General features: G+C 45.8%; 1 protein-coding gene across 1 annotated transcript in view; it reads right to left on the reverse strand.

Annotated features, from left to right (window-relative positions):
* PTPRT (protein tyrosine phosphatase receptor type T) overlaps positions 1-14,184 on the reverse strand; it is a 1,090,723-nt gene that overhangs the window by 276,459 nt on the left and 800,080 nt on the right. The gene's annotated exons all lie outside the window — the stretch shown is intronic.

A 14,184-nucleotide genomic window follows, 5' to 3' on the forward strand; every position in this document is an offset into this window, starting at 1 on the left:
ACGTTGTACCTTATTATTCATATTAGGTCTTAGAAATCAAGTGTGTATTTTACCCTGCAGCACATCTCCACTTGAACTAGCCACATTTCAAAAGTGTGGTGACTCTGTGTCACTTAGGGCCACCACTGTGGACAATGTGGCTATAGTTTAAGTCACTCAGTCATGTCTGACTTTTTTCAACCCCATGGACTATGGAGTCCATGGGATTCTCCAGGCCAGATTACTAGAGTGGGTTGATTTTCCTTTCTCCAGGGGATCTTCCCAACCTGGGAATCAAACCCAGGTCTCCCGCAGTGCAGGCAGATTCTTTGCCAGCTGAGCCACCCGGAAAGCCCATGTGGCTGTAGAGCAGTGTCCATGAATAGTGTCCTGATAAGAATTATCTGGGAGGCTAGTTAAAAACCAACGAAGCATCCCCTACTCCACAAGGTGCTGCCTGGTGTCTCATGCATTATCTCATTTGTCTTCCCGGAAAACCTTGGGGGTATCAAGATATCCATTCTCATTTTAATGATGGAGAAATTGAGGCTCCAATGGAAACAATCTGCATTAAATCGCTGCTTTTTGAAGTATCTATGATGAAGACCCAGTTCTGTTTCCCCATCCACTGCAGACCCACAATGATTCAAAGACCACATCACACATGACATCATGTGAGTTCTATTGCACATGCAAGGAGACACATCCATTGACCACACATGCAATGTCAATGCCCTAAAGAGTTTCCGGGTGCCCCCTCTCAACTACTGCACGATATTATCCTGCCGTGAAAGTAACAAAACAGTTGGTATTGCCTTACCAGCCCCCAGGGATCACACTCTAAGCATCTTATATCTAAATTTCACAGCTGTTAAAGCAGCAAACTTAGGATTTTTGGTTTATTTGCTTTATGTGTGTGTGTGTGTGCGCGCGCGCGCTTAGTTGCTCAGTCGTGTCCAACTCTTTGTGACCTAATGGACTGAAGCCCACCAGGTTCCTCTTGTCCATGGGATTCTCCAGTCAAGAACCCTGGAGTGGGTTGCCATGCACTCCTCCAGGGGATCCTCCTGACTCAGGGATCAGACCCAGGTCTCCTGCATTACAGGCAGATTCTTTACCATCTGGGTCACTAGAGAACCCCAGGTTTATCTAGTTTGTTCTATTAAAAGTGTTTTACTGGAGTATAACTTATATTCAGAAAACTAGACAGCTGGATGAAGTTTTACTAACTGGACAGGACCATGTGACCAGCAACTAATCAAGAGACACCTTACCAGACCCGAGATTTTCCCCTCACACCTCCTTTTCGATTTCCCCCTCCCCTGCAAGAATACCCTCTACCCTGCCTTCTAACAGCAAAGACCAGCTCTGCCTGGCTTTGAACTTCATATAAGTGGAATTGTACAGGCTGTACTTTTCAGTGTCTGCTTCTTTTGCTCAACATCATGTGTGTGAGATTCACGAGGCTATCACGTGTGGCAATAGATCAGGCCTTGCCATGGTTATCCTGTGTCCTATCTCTGACCAAAGATAAACCCAGGTTTGTTGGACTCTGAAACCTGTATTCTTTACTCCAAACTACCCTTAGTGGCCTGAAAACGCATTTAAGTAACCAAAGAATACGTTCATTCTGTTTATTCACTCATTCCCTTGACAACTAGTCCGCGCACACTCCCGTATTCTAGGTCGTGCACTCTGTGTGGCCAGGCCCTAGCAAATGAATGCAATGCACACCGGTCAGGCCCTGTCCTCAGGGTCCTCTGTTCCAGAATGGGGCAAGTTAACTACAAAGCTGCCTTGCACCACTGTCTTCCGTCAGGAATGTATCACGCTTGTCAGGAAGGCCAAACCCAGGCAGAAAATGGAATATACCAACTTTGCTTTAAAAAGAAGCAGTTGGGACTTCTCTGGTGCTCCAGTGCTTAACACTCCATGCTCCCAATGCAAAGGGCCCAGGTTCAAACCCTGGTCAGGGACCTAGATCCCATATATTCCAACTAAGTGCTCACATGCTGCTACTAAAGATCCCACGTGTTGCAACTAAGACTCAGTGCAGCCAAATAAATAAGTAGTTAAAAGAAATTAGTAACTGGCTTTTTCTCGTTAGGGTACCAATCATTCTGGAGAAAGAGGAAATCTCTCTCTCCGCTATGAAGCAGAAGCAGTGTAGCAACTGATGTCACACGTTGAGGAAAGAGGCCAGACTTTGTCTGGAGCGCAGTGAGTCCAGGCAGAGCCATGCACAGAACTGAAGAAATCGGACACTTTGCAAGCAGAGCTGGCAGGGTACCCACCCCTCAGTTCCCGGGGTGGGGGGGGGGCTGGTCACAGCATTCCCTCTGATAACTCCACCCACTTCAGCCCTTCTCAGAAGCAAGCCAGGTAATTCACACCCCCAGGGACTGGACTGATGGAAGTTGAACCATACATTCCCGGCTCCTCTTTTGTGATACTGTTGCTGCATCCCTGGGGATTTCCCTGAGGGCTGTCACTCCATGTGCCTCCATAGGTAGCTGGCTGAAAAACACACCCATCCTTGGCTACCTTCCATTTCCTGCCCCAATTTTTAGTGTTTCCCAAAGTTCTCAATAATCTGTTCATGCTCAAATCCTTGTCTCAGGCTTTGCTCCTGAGAAACATCAAACTAAGACAAAGTGCTCTGGGCGGTATCTTAAGGGGAAAACTGAACTATCAATAATACCCAGGGATGATAGAGTCAGAGCAGAGGAAGGAGCATTCTAGGTTCTAGGCAGAGCAAACTAACTGGGCAAAGACCTGGGGTGGCAGAAGGCTTGGGAGAATGGAGAAAAAATCCTGTGTTGATTGGAGAGCTGTGTGCAGCTGGAATCCAGTTTTTCCTGGTGGAAGGAGGAGGCAGATGTTCGAACAGTTCTGCCTGTGGCTATGAACCCCGGGGTGCTGGAGCATCCTTTTGAAATTCCGCCCCCATCCCCTGCCTGGGCTGGTGGCAACTACATTGATATACAGACGCTGGGTGGTAAAACTCATGCCTTATTTACTAGCCAATTCCTTTTCTGCGCTCCAAATTCAATCCAAAAGCGACTCAATTTCCACCGAGCTGTCAATATAATATACCGTGCTCGCCTGCTCTCCTCACCTTTCCTGGTATTACAGGATCCTCACTTACTTGTAATGAAACACTATGAATAAATCAATGTATGTTAATATAACGTGTCTTCAATTTTTTATGAAGGGTTTCACCAAATCTAATTCCCTCTGCTTTGTCAGAACCAGTCTTTGAAAAATTTAACTTGCAAGTTTTACGAAGTTAGTGGGGGATCGGGCTGAGGAGGGAAAGAAGGAAGGTGAGAAAAATTGAATGGGATGGAGCTGGGACTGTAAAATGCATCCAGCAATGTGAGTCTTCATTTGGAGGCGGAGAGAGAAGAAGATTTGTTAGAATAGCAAACATAAAACAAGGAAGTGGTCAGGAAAGAGGGCTGAGCTGCTTGTCAGCCCTGGGCTCCAGGGGCGGGGCTCTGGCTGCAACAAAGTGCTCTGGACCACCCTCGTCTCTTGCCTGGCTGCTCTCAGTGGGATGCCCCGACCGCTGGAAGCTGGAGTGAGAACTTTCCAAAGAGAATTCAATCACATCACCCCTTAGAACAGCGGTACCCAATCTTTTTGGCTCCAGGCACCGGTTTTGTGGAAGACAATTTTTCCACACACTAGGGGTAGGGGGTGGAATAGTTTCAGGACAACTCAGGGGCATTACACTCACTGTGCACTTTCCTGATGGCTCAGATGGTAAAGAATCTGCCTGAAATGTGGGAGACCCTGATTCAATCCCTTCGTCAGGAAGATCCCCTGCAGAAGAAAATGGCAACCCACTCCAGTATTCTTACCTGGAGAATCCTATGGACAGAGGAGCCTGATGGGCTACAGTCCATGGGGTCGCACAGAGTCGGATCCAACTGAGCGACTAACACTTTTTCACTTATTTCTACTGCACAGTAAATGTAATGTGCTTGAATCATCCTTTTTCACTGGGCTTCCCTGGTAGTTCAGACAGTAAAGAATCTGCCCACAACGCAGGAGACCTGGGTTCCATCCCTGGAATAGGGAATGGCTACCCATTCCAGTGTTCTTGCCTGAAGAATTCCATGGACAGAAGGCATTTGGCAGGCGACAGTCCATGGGGTCACAAAGAGTCAGACATCACTGAACAACTTTCACTTACACTTATTTCTATTATTATTGTATCAGCTCCATTTCAGACCATCACTAGGCATTAGACCCTGGAGGCTGGGGACCCCTGCCTTAGAATCAAAGGAGCAAGTTTCCCACAGTTTTGGTGATAGGACCACATCCTTACCTGTGGTTCTCCAGCTCTCAGCATGCATTTGCCTCTCTGGCCTTCCTAGTTTTCATCCCAGGTCTTATTTCAATGTCTGAAAAGAGCCATGGTTTTTGGCCACAGGGCTTTTGCATCAGCTACTCTCTCAGCTCAGATGATTTTCTCCTTCCCTTCACTTCATTAATGACTCCTCACCCTCAGCTCTTGCCTAAAATGACACTTGCCACGAGCACCTTCCTTGACTCTCAGGTGCTCCTATTTGACGTTCCCAGAGTCACAAGGGTCTCCTTTGAAGCACTACTTTTATACTGAATCCTGCAATTATTTCATTGATGATTCCCTTTTCTTCCAGCCAGAGGTGGAAAAAGTAAAGCTTCAAAGCCATAGTTGGCCCATCACCTGTTTTTGTAAATAAACCTTGTTTGGAACACAAGTCATGACATTCTACTCTAAGTGTTTACAGGCATGGTCTTTGCCATTTTTGTGACTTCCAAGGCAAATGGACCAAAGGAGGCCAGTTCAAGGTAATCTCTTCTTGTTAGAAGTATAGCCTTGATGCTTTGGTTCACTGACAATTCCAAGACAAAATGTGAACAAGTCTCTTCTGAAGAACACAGTGAATACACAGATGGCTGCAATATATGTGCCAGTGACTTTTGGCCATGGAACTTTTGTTTTTCCTAGAAAGCTGAGGACTAGAGTAATAGCAGAAAAAAATGATTATGACCGACACATGCACTGGTGTTTCTGGGTTTCTAACTCAGTTGAAGGTGGGCAGGAACTTGCCACATCTTGCAGATAGCTCCTGCTTTTGCTTCCATTGTGATTGAATCATTCTCTCCATCAACAGATGCTCACCAATAACCCACTCTGTGCTGGACTCTGCTTTGGGCTCTTGAGAAACACTGGATAAGACCCAATTTTTGACTTTGAAGACCCACAGAGGCACCGGTGGGTACCATAGGAAATTGAGGTCTTTGGGAACACAGATATGGGAGTAACCAGTTCTGTCAAAGACAGTGGGGTAGCCTCCCAGAGAACCTGCAAGAGCACTGGGCTAGACTAGTGGTCCTCAGCACAGTGCTGCTGCTGCTGCTAAGTCGCTTCAGTCGTGTCCGACTCTGTGTGACCCCATAGACGGCAGCCCACCAGGCTCCCCCATCCCTGGGATTCTCCAGGTAAGAACACTGGAGTGGGTTGCCATTTCCTTCTCCAATGCATGAAAGTGAAAAGTGAAAGTGAAGTTGCTCAATCATGTCTGATTCCTAGCGACCCCATGAGCTGCAGCCCACCAGGCTTCTCTGTCCATGGGGTTTTCCAGGCAAGAGTACCGGAGTGGGCCTCAGCACAGACTCCAGTGCATATGTCCTGGGACCTTTAGAAAGTACCAAGGCCTGCACTCCGGCCACACCAACTGAATTGAATGTTTCGATGACAAAAGCCTGGCAGTCAGTACCTGTTTAAAATTCTCCAGGAGCTCTGATCAGGCAGTCAGGGCTGGGAATGCTGCAACTGAGCCCTAAAGCATGAAGGTGATTAAGCAGAACTGTGAATGTGGCACGTGCCAGGGAAAGGTGTCCTAGAACAGCCTGCTGGAAGGAAGTGGAAACTCACCATTGGCACGTCACGGTGACAGTTGCTGAAGGCAAGATTCACTGTGGAGTTCTAGAGTTGGTGGGTGAAACCAAGGAGAAATGGAATATTTGCATAGCCTTGTGTGTGTACTTAGGTGTGTCCAACTCCTTGTGACCCTTTGGACTGTAGACCACCAGTCTCCTCCATCTACGGGATTTTTCAGGCAAGAATACTGGAGTGGGTTGCCATTTCCTTCTCCAGGGGATCTTCCTGACCCAGGGATTGAATCCGAGTCTCTTGTGTCTCCTGCATTGCAGGTGAATTCTTTACCTACTGAGCCATCAGAGAAGCCCAATGCATATCCTTGTGAGTATGCTCAGTCATATTCAACTTTTTGCAAACCCATGGACTGTAGCTGGCCAGGCTCCTCTATCCATGGAGTTTTCCAGGCAAGAATACTGGAGCAGATTGCTAATTCCTTCTCTAGGGGATCTTCCTGACCCAGGAATCAAACCCATGTCTCTTGCATCTCCTGTATTAGCAGTTATCTCTCCCCAAATGTAATGAGACCACAAGTTCTTTGATATCCCTCCTTCCAGAAAGTGGAGGCTAATTTCTCTCTCCTTGAGTGTGAGCTAGACCTACTGACTCATGACCAAAATGGGAAAAAAAATAGTAGATTTACAGTGAAGGGATCCGGCAGACAGGAGCTTAATCAATGGATCAAAGTCGACATTGCCAATGATAAGTCATGTTGAGATGGAGGGCTCCCTGTTGGTGATGAGATGCATACACAGCTTCCGTGGTCTTCCTCCCCAGAATCTCCATCCATTCATGAGACAGTATTAGACTAGCCTAGAATGAGTACTGATCATCACTCTTTGAAAATGTCAAGATCATAAAGACAAGGAGAAGACCAAGAAACTATCACAGAAAAATCTGAAGTTCAGTCAAGAGTAATGCACAGATGTGAAATCTCAGTTTTGATAAATATACCACAGTTAGGGACGATGGTAACATTCAGAGAAGTAGTGTGAAAGGTAAGAAACTCTCAGTACTATTTTTCACAACTTTTTGGGTACATGTAGAATTATTTCAAAATACAGTGTTTAAGAAACCACACACACAAAAAATGTGGCCTGCTGGGTTTTGGCACCTATGAGGTCCCTGTAGTTGCAGGATAGAATCTATAACACACATTCACTGAGCTCTGAATTTGGCCCAGTGCTGAGATATGCAGATGACACCACCCTTATGGCAGAAAGTGAAGAAGAACTAAAGCGTCTCTTGATGAAAGTGTAAGAGGAGAGTAAAACAGTTGGCTTAAAACTCAACATTCAGAAAACTAAGATCATGGCATCCGGTCCCATCACTTCATGGGAAATACATGGGGAAACAGTGGAAACAGTGGCTGACTTTATTTTGGGGGGCTTCAAAATCACTGCAGATGGTGACTTCAGCCATGAAATTAAAAGATGTTTACTCCTTGGAAGGAAAGCTACAACCAACCTAGACAGCATAATAAAAAGCAGAGACATTACTTTGTCAACAAAGGTCTGTCTAGTCAAGACTACAGTTTTTCCAGTGGTCATGTATGGATGTGAGAGTTGGACTATAAAGAAAACTGAGCACAGAAGAATTGATGCTTTTGAACTATGGTGTTGGAGAAGACTCTTGAGAGTCCCTTGGACTGCAAGGAGATCCAACCAGTCCATCCTAAAGGAGATCAGTCCTGAATATTCCTTGGAAGGACTGATGCTGAAGCTAAAACTTCAATACTTTGACCACCTGATGTGAAGAATTGACTCATTGGAAAAGACCCTGATGCTGGGAAAGACTGAAGGCAGGAAGAGAAAGGGGTGACAGAGGATAAGATGGTTGGATGTCATCACCGACTTGATGGACATGAGTTTGAACAGGCCCAGGGAGTTGGTGATGGATAGGGAAGCCTGGCGTGCTGCGATTCATGGGATCGCAAAGAGTCGGACATGACTGAGTGACTGAAGTGAACTGAACTGATAGCTAATTAGCTGATACCTAATCAGAGATATCAGCTTCCCTGGTGGCTCAGATGGTAAAGAATCTGCTTGCAACGTGGGAGACCTGGGTTTGATCCCTGGGTTGGGAAGATCCCCTGGAGAAGGGAATGACAACCCACTTCAGTATTCTTTCCTGGACAATTCTATGGACAGAAGAACCTGGTGGGCTATAGTCCATGGGGTTGCAAAGAATTGGACATGACTGAGTGACTAACACATATAGCTGATGAACAAAGTTGTGATAGTTTCAGGCAGACATCAAAGGGACTCAGTCATACATACATGCAAATATTCTTCCCTAAATTCCCCTCCCATCCAGGCTGCCACATAACATTGAGTAGGGTTTCTTGTGTTATACCGTAGGTCCTTGCTGGTTATCCATTTTAAATATAGCAGTGGGTACATGTCCATCCCAAACTCCCTGACTATCTGTTCTCCTCGGCAACTATAAGTTCATTCTCTGTGATTCTCTTTCAGTTTTGTAAGTTCACTTGTATCATTTAAGATTCCACATATAAGGGATGTCATACAGTGTTTCTCCTTTTCTGTCTGACTTACTTCACTCAGTATGACAACCTCTAGGTCTATCCATGCTGCTGCAAAGGGCATTATTTCACTCTTTTTAATTGCTGAGTAATATTCCATTGAATATATGTACCACATCTTCTTTATCCATGCTTCTGTTGATGGACGCTTAAGTTGCTTCTATGTCTTGGCTATTGTAAACTGTGCTGCAATGAACACTAGGGTGCATGTATCCTTTAAGGTCATGTTTTTCTCTGGATATAATGCATGCTGAATTTGGAGAGGCACATTTTCTGGTGAGAGGATGGGGGATTAAACTGCCTGGAGGAACAGTCAAGGACTGACTCTCTTCTAGATGACAGATGACAAAGAAGGCCTGGTTCAGACAGGAAGCTGAGGGGATAGAGAGAAGGGGGTGGATCTGAGAGCAGTAGAGTTTTGGCTGGTGAAGGAAGAGGTCTCTAGAAATGTAGGAATAAGGCAGAGCCTACACACGGCCATGGGCCAGAAGGGGGATGAGCCTTTGCAGGAAACTACTGGAGAAGCTCTGTGAATGTCCACCAGCCTGATTCTTCTAATGCTGCTTACATGCAGGTATGAGAAGAGTTGGGGAGAGGAGACCATTGGAGTTTAGCCTTGCAAACCTTGCTGAAACCCAGATCCACCACATACTAAGAACTGTGTGACTAGCATATAACCTCACCAGCCAAAGTGTTCTACTGACAACTGATTGGGCAGCAAATGCCTGGGCAGGCACTGCCAGGCTTCTCTGGTTCCCAAGGGTGAGCTCCAAGGTCAGAGGCCCAGACCGTGGGCTGGGTCAGCTGAGCCAGGGTCTGCCTGGGCTGTGCTCCCTTCCAGGGGCTGCCAGCACAGGCAGTGATGTCCACGGTTTGCTGGACACGACAGTCCTGATGCTGCTACCTGCAGGGAGCTTGTTCCAGTCTTATGTGGACTCCCTTGGCTGCCAGAGATCAAAGATGTTTGCCAACGTGGCTTCTGTTCAGTCTCAATCAATACCCTGTTCTCTGATTTCAGCTGGTAGCCTGGTGGCTCTGGGATCAAACACGAGGAGGAACCAAGCTCAGAATCCAGCTGGCCCAGGGTCATCAGTATTCACCATCCAGCAGCCAAAACGGCAAGGTTGGCCAGGAGGTGATAATAACAAGCATTAACATGTGCTGAGTGCTTACCTTGTGCGTCCCACTCTGTTTCCTAAATCACCACCCAGGCCCTCAGCTCCCAGACTTCAGGTAAGAGTCCGTTAAAATGCAATCCCCCCACTAGTATCTCAGCCCCACCAAATCTCACCACTGGGTTACTTCTCTGTCTCCCCCTCTCCTCGTCTCTGTCCCACAGGGGAGGGATAGTCTGACAGTTTCACTCTTTCAAACTGCTCTGAATTTCAAAGATGCCGTCAGATTCCCATAACAGGGCCACCATCAATTCTGACGGCTCTAAAGCTTTTTCTTCCTAAACTGTCATAATGCAGCTTAATAATATGAAACTTAAACCTCCTTTCAGCTTCTAAGCTTGTGCTGGGGTGTCCTGGGTGCTATGATTTTATTATTTTCACAGAAATCTTTTGGCTTAATGAGTCTGTCTAGTGATATTCCCAATTGCTTTTAGTCTGCATTGCAATATTTCTGGGGTTTCTAAATGTAAGCTGCTTGCCTTCTCACTTCACACGCAGCTGATTTCTGTTCTGCTGAGTTTAACCTGGTTAAGTTGCTAAGTTGCGTGACCAATCCCTCTTTGGTTGGCTTTGGGGTATGCAGATATGAGAGAACTTGAACAATCCCTTGACCCTGCTTCCTGGAATCTTGCAGCCCCACCAGTGGCCTTTCTGGCAGAGAAAGCCTGGGGAAATCCTTCCATGAGGGCAAGGCCAGGAAGCTACTGATTCACTGCTATCACTGCCAACACCCAGCCTGGCACAGAGGGGAAGTCAATGAGGTTTGCCGAATAAATGAGGAGTAAGCTGGAATCAAGATTGCTGGGAGAAATATCAATAACCTGATTTATGCAGATGACACCACCCTTATGGCAGAAAGTGAAGAGGAACTAAAAAGTCTCTTGATGAAAGTGAAAGAGTGAAAAAGTTGGCTTAAAGCTCAACATTCAGAAAACTAAGATCATGGCATCTGGTCCCATCAATTCATGGGAACTAGATGGGGAAACAGTGAAAACAGTGTCAGACTTTATTTTTTTGAGCTCCAAAATCACTGCAGATGGTAAATGCAACCATGAAATTAAAAGACGCTTACTCCTTGGAAGGAAAGTTATGACCAACCTGGATAGCATATTAAAAAGCAGACGTTATGTTGCCAACAAAGGTCCATCTAGTCAAGGCTATGGTTTTTCCAGTGGTCACGTATGGATGTGAGACTTGGACTGTGAAGAAAGCTGAGCACTGAAAAATTGATGCTTTTGAACTGTGGTGTTGGAGAAGACTGTTGAGAGTCCCTTGGACTGCAAGGAGATCCAACCAGGCCATCCTAAAGGAGACCAGTCTTGGGTGTTCACTGGAAGGACTGATGCTAAAGCTGAAACTCCAGTACTTTGACCACCTGATGTGAAGAACTGACTCATTGGAAAAGACCCTGATGCTGGGAGGGATTGGGGGCAGGAGGAGAAGGGGACGACAGAGGATGAGATGGCTGGATGTCATCACCGACTCGATGGACATGAGTTTGAACAGGCCCAGGGAGTTGGTGATGGACAGGGAGGCCAGGCGTGCTGCGATTCATGGGGTTGCAAAGAGGCGGACATGGCTGAGCAACTGAACTGAACTGAAGGATGAAAATGTAGCAAACTCAGAATGTGTCATAGCTGGGTTTGAAATGAAGTCATTCTGATGCCAAATCTAGCATTTCCCACCTTGAGCTCAACTTGCCCTCAGCCCTCTGCGCACGTCCACATGTGACCTGCTGCCAGGGGGACGACCTGCCGTGGGTGTTGGCAACCCTCAGCCCCCGGGCTCCGCGGTGGGTCTGCCTGGGCCTGTCTCCCTACAGAGGGACTTGGCAGCACCCCTGCAGTTGGGTCCGTGTCTGTCGGGCACACAGTAGGCACTCCATTAAATTTTGTGTTTAATAATTAACGTGGCCCAAGTTGCTGAAGTTCTTGTCCTCTTGGGTCTGTATCCAAATCTGTGTAAGTAGAAAGGCCCTTCACTGCTTTCCTATTTTGGGGACTTTTTAAAAGTGGCCACACAACTTTGGACAGCCCTCCCACAAAGAGGTAGAGATTATGTCGCCCCCTTGAGTCCAGGAGGACTTATGACCACTTATGACCACTTGACCAATAGACTAGTGCTGTGTGACCTCTGAGACCGGGTCATAAAAGTCAATGCAGCTTCTGACCTGTTCACAGGGGCCACTCACGTCTACAGCCTCTAAGCTGCTGAGTAGGAAGTCTAAGCCCCTGGACGGCCATGCTGTGAGGAAGCACAATACATTTGAAGAGGCCATGTGTAGATGCTTTGTTCAATGGCCCAGTTGAATCCAGCCTTTGAGTCCCAGAGTCTGGGCACCTGAATGGTAAGTAAGCAAGTCTCCAGATGACTCCAGTTCTCAGCTGTCTTAGTCACTCCTGGCCATTTCAGTCTTCTTGGCTGAGCCCTGAGATGATGTGAGGTTGAAACAAGCCATGCTTTTTCAATTTCCTGACCCACAGAACCTGTGAGTATTTTAAGGTTGTTGTTTTACACCACTAAATTTGGGGGTGGTCTGTCACATGGCAATAATAACTAAAACATCATTTGTCCAATACACTTGAGAGTTTCTTAAGAGTATGGATACTGTTTTACTCACTTTGGAGCCCCAAAAGGAAACACAGTATTAATAGATGCTCAATAGATACATGCTACCATCTTAACCAAGAGATCAAAGTTAATGACTCCAGTAATGAGAAATGAGAAATCAGGTGTCTCCTGATAAGAGCCTCTGAGAAAGGCATAGTATTTATGCTATAGCTTTGCCAGAAGAAAAAAAAAAAAAAAAAAGCGTAACTTGAACCAAAAGACAGTCTACACAATGATTGGCCAGAAGTCTTAAAAAGTGTCAACGTCACAAAAGACAAAGACTAAGGGTAAACGAAGGCATAATAATAACAACTACAATCAATGTACAATCCTGAATTGGAAAAAGGACAACAGTGGGAAAACAAAGTAAAACCTAAATAAGGTCTGTAGATTACAGTATTCATCAGACTGTAGTTTAACATTCTGATCAGTGTTAATCTCCTGGTTTCAGTCATTTCACTGTGGCTATGTGTGATACTAACATTAGGGGAAGCTGGGTGACGGGTATATGGCAACTGTACTAATTTTGTGACTACACAGTAAGTCTAAAGTATTTTAAAATTAACTGTTTTAAAAGAAAACAAGCTTATGGTCACCAAGGGGGAGGGGGGAGGGGGATAAGTCGGGAGATTGGGATTGATATTACACACTACTGTATATAAAACAAATACCTATTAAGAAGCTGCTGTAGAGCAGAGGGAACTCTACTCAATACTCTGTAATGACCTACATGGGAAAAGAATCTAAAGAAAAGTGGATATATGTGTTTCTATAACTGACCCACTTTGCTATACAGCAGAAACTAGCACAACATTGTACGTTAACTGTACTCCAATAAAAATTGATCTAAAAAATAAAATTAAATGTTCTAGAAATGGAAGAACAAAAATAAATGTGTGCTAAGCTCCACTGATTGGCTAGTCTGAAATCATGAAACCACAGGTCAGAATTCAAAGGCTCAACCCTCTGCTTCTTACTTCCTTGTAGAAATTCACTGCAATAATAACAATATGAGTTAATATTTGCTGGCATTCAACTCTGCCAGGAGCCATGCCCAGCACTGACCATGAATGACTCATCTAATCACCGTAAGTTCCTCAGTACATTATTATTCCCATTTTACAGATGAGGAAACCAAGGTCTGGGGGACAATAAGTAGCTTTGCAGGGTTCTCCCAGCTAGTCGTGGCAGCACCAGACCTGGAACTCAGGTGGTGGAAACCTAGAGTCTATCTGCTTAACCTCAGGGCTCTGCTCTCCCCATAACCAGTGGCTAGTCTTGAGTCCAGGGGCTGGGAGACAGAAAGTGCTGTGGGAAACCAGTCTGGCAAAAGCAGCTGGAATGAGAGGACACACCTGGAGTTTGGAAGGACAGGGAGAGAGCTGGGGACAGGGACAGCAAAGTTATGGAGAGCTGGGGTGGAGTTAAATTTGGAGACTGGACGGAGACCAGGGCTGCTGCCTGACTGAACTTTCTAACCCCCCCCCCCCAGGGCATTTCTCCTTCCAGCTTGGAACTTCCTGCCTCCTTCTCAGAAGGTGAAGGTAGGGGGCAGACTTGAGCAGCCTTTCCTTGGATCAATCCATGTATCACATAATCACACATTCTGGGTCAGCAAGGTGCTGAAGACCGAAGTTTCACTCCATCACATTTTTCTTTCATTCAGCATTTTTCTCATGAAATTAAAATAGAATTGATTTTCTTTCCACCTTTCATTTCCCCTAAACTGGGCATTAGGAAAGAGGGATAAAAAGAGAGGGCAAACTGGAGATCTAAGAATCAGTTCCAACTAGCAGAACAGCAGTTGTAAGACGTTATATTAGCCCCTATTATTAAGGTAAGGTTTGTGAAAGTCCATTTTTTTTGCGATTATATCTCCTCCTTCCCACAAGAGATGAAAGCTTTTGTTTTTCTCCCTTTTCAGTTAAAACAATGATTTATTC

This window comes from Muntiacus reevesi, chromosome 2 (genome assembly GCF_963930625.1).
Source record: "Muntiacus reevesi chromosome 2, mMunRee1.1, whole genome shotgun sequence".
NCBI lineage: Eukaryota > Metazoa > Chordata > Mammalia > Artiodactyla > Cervidae > Muntiacus > Muntiacus reevesi.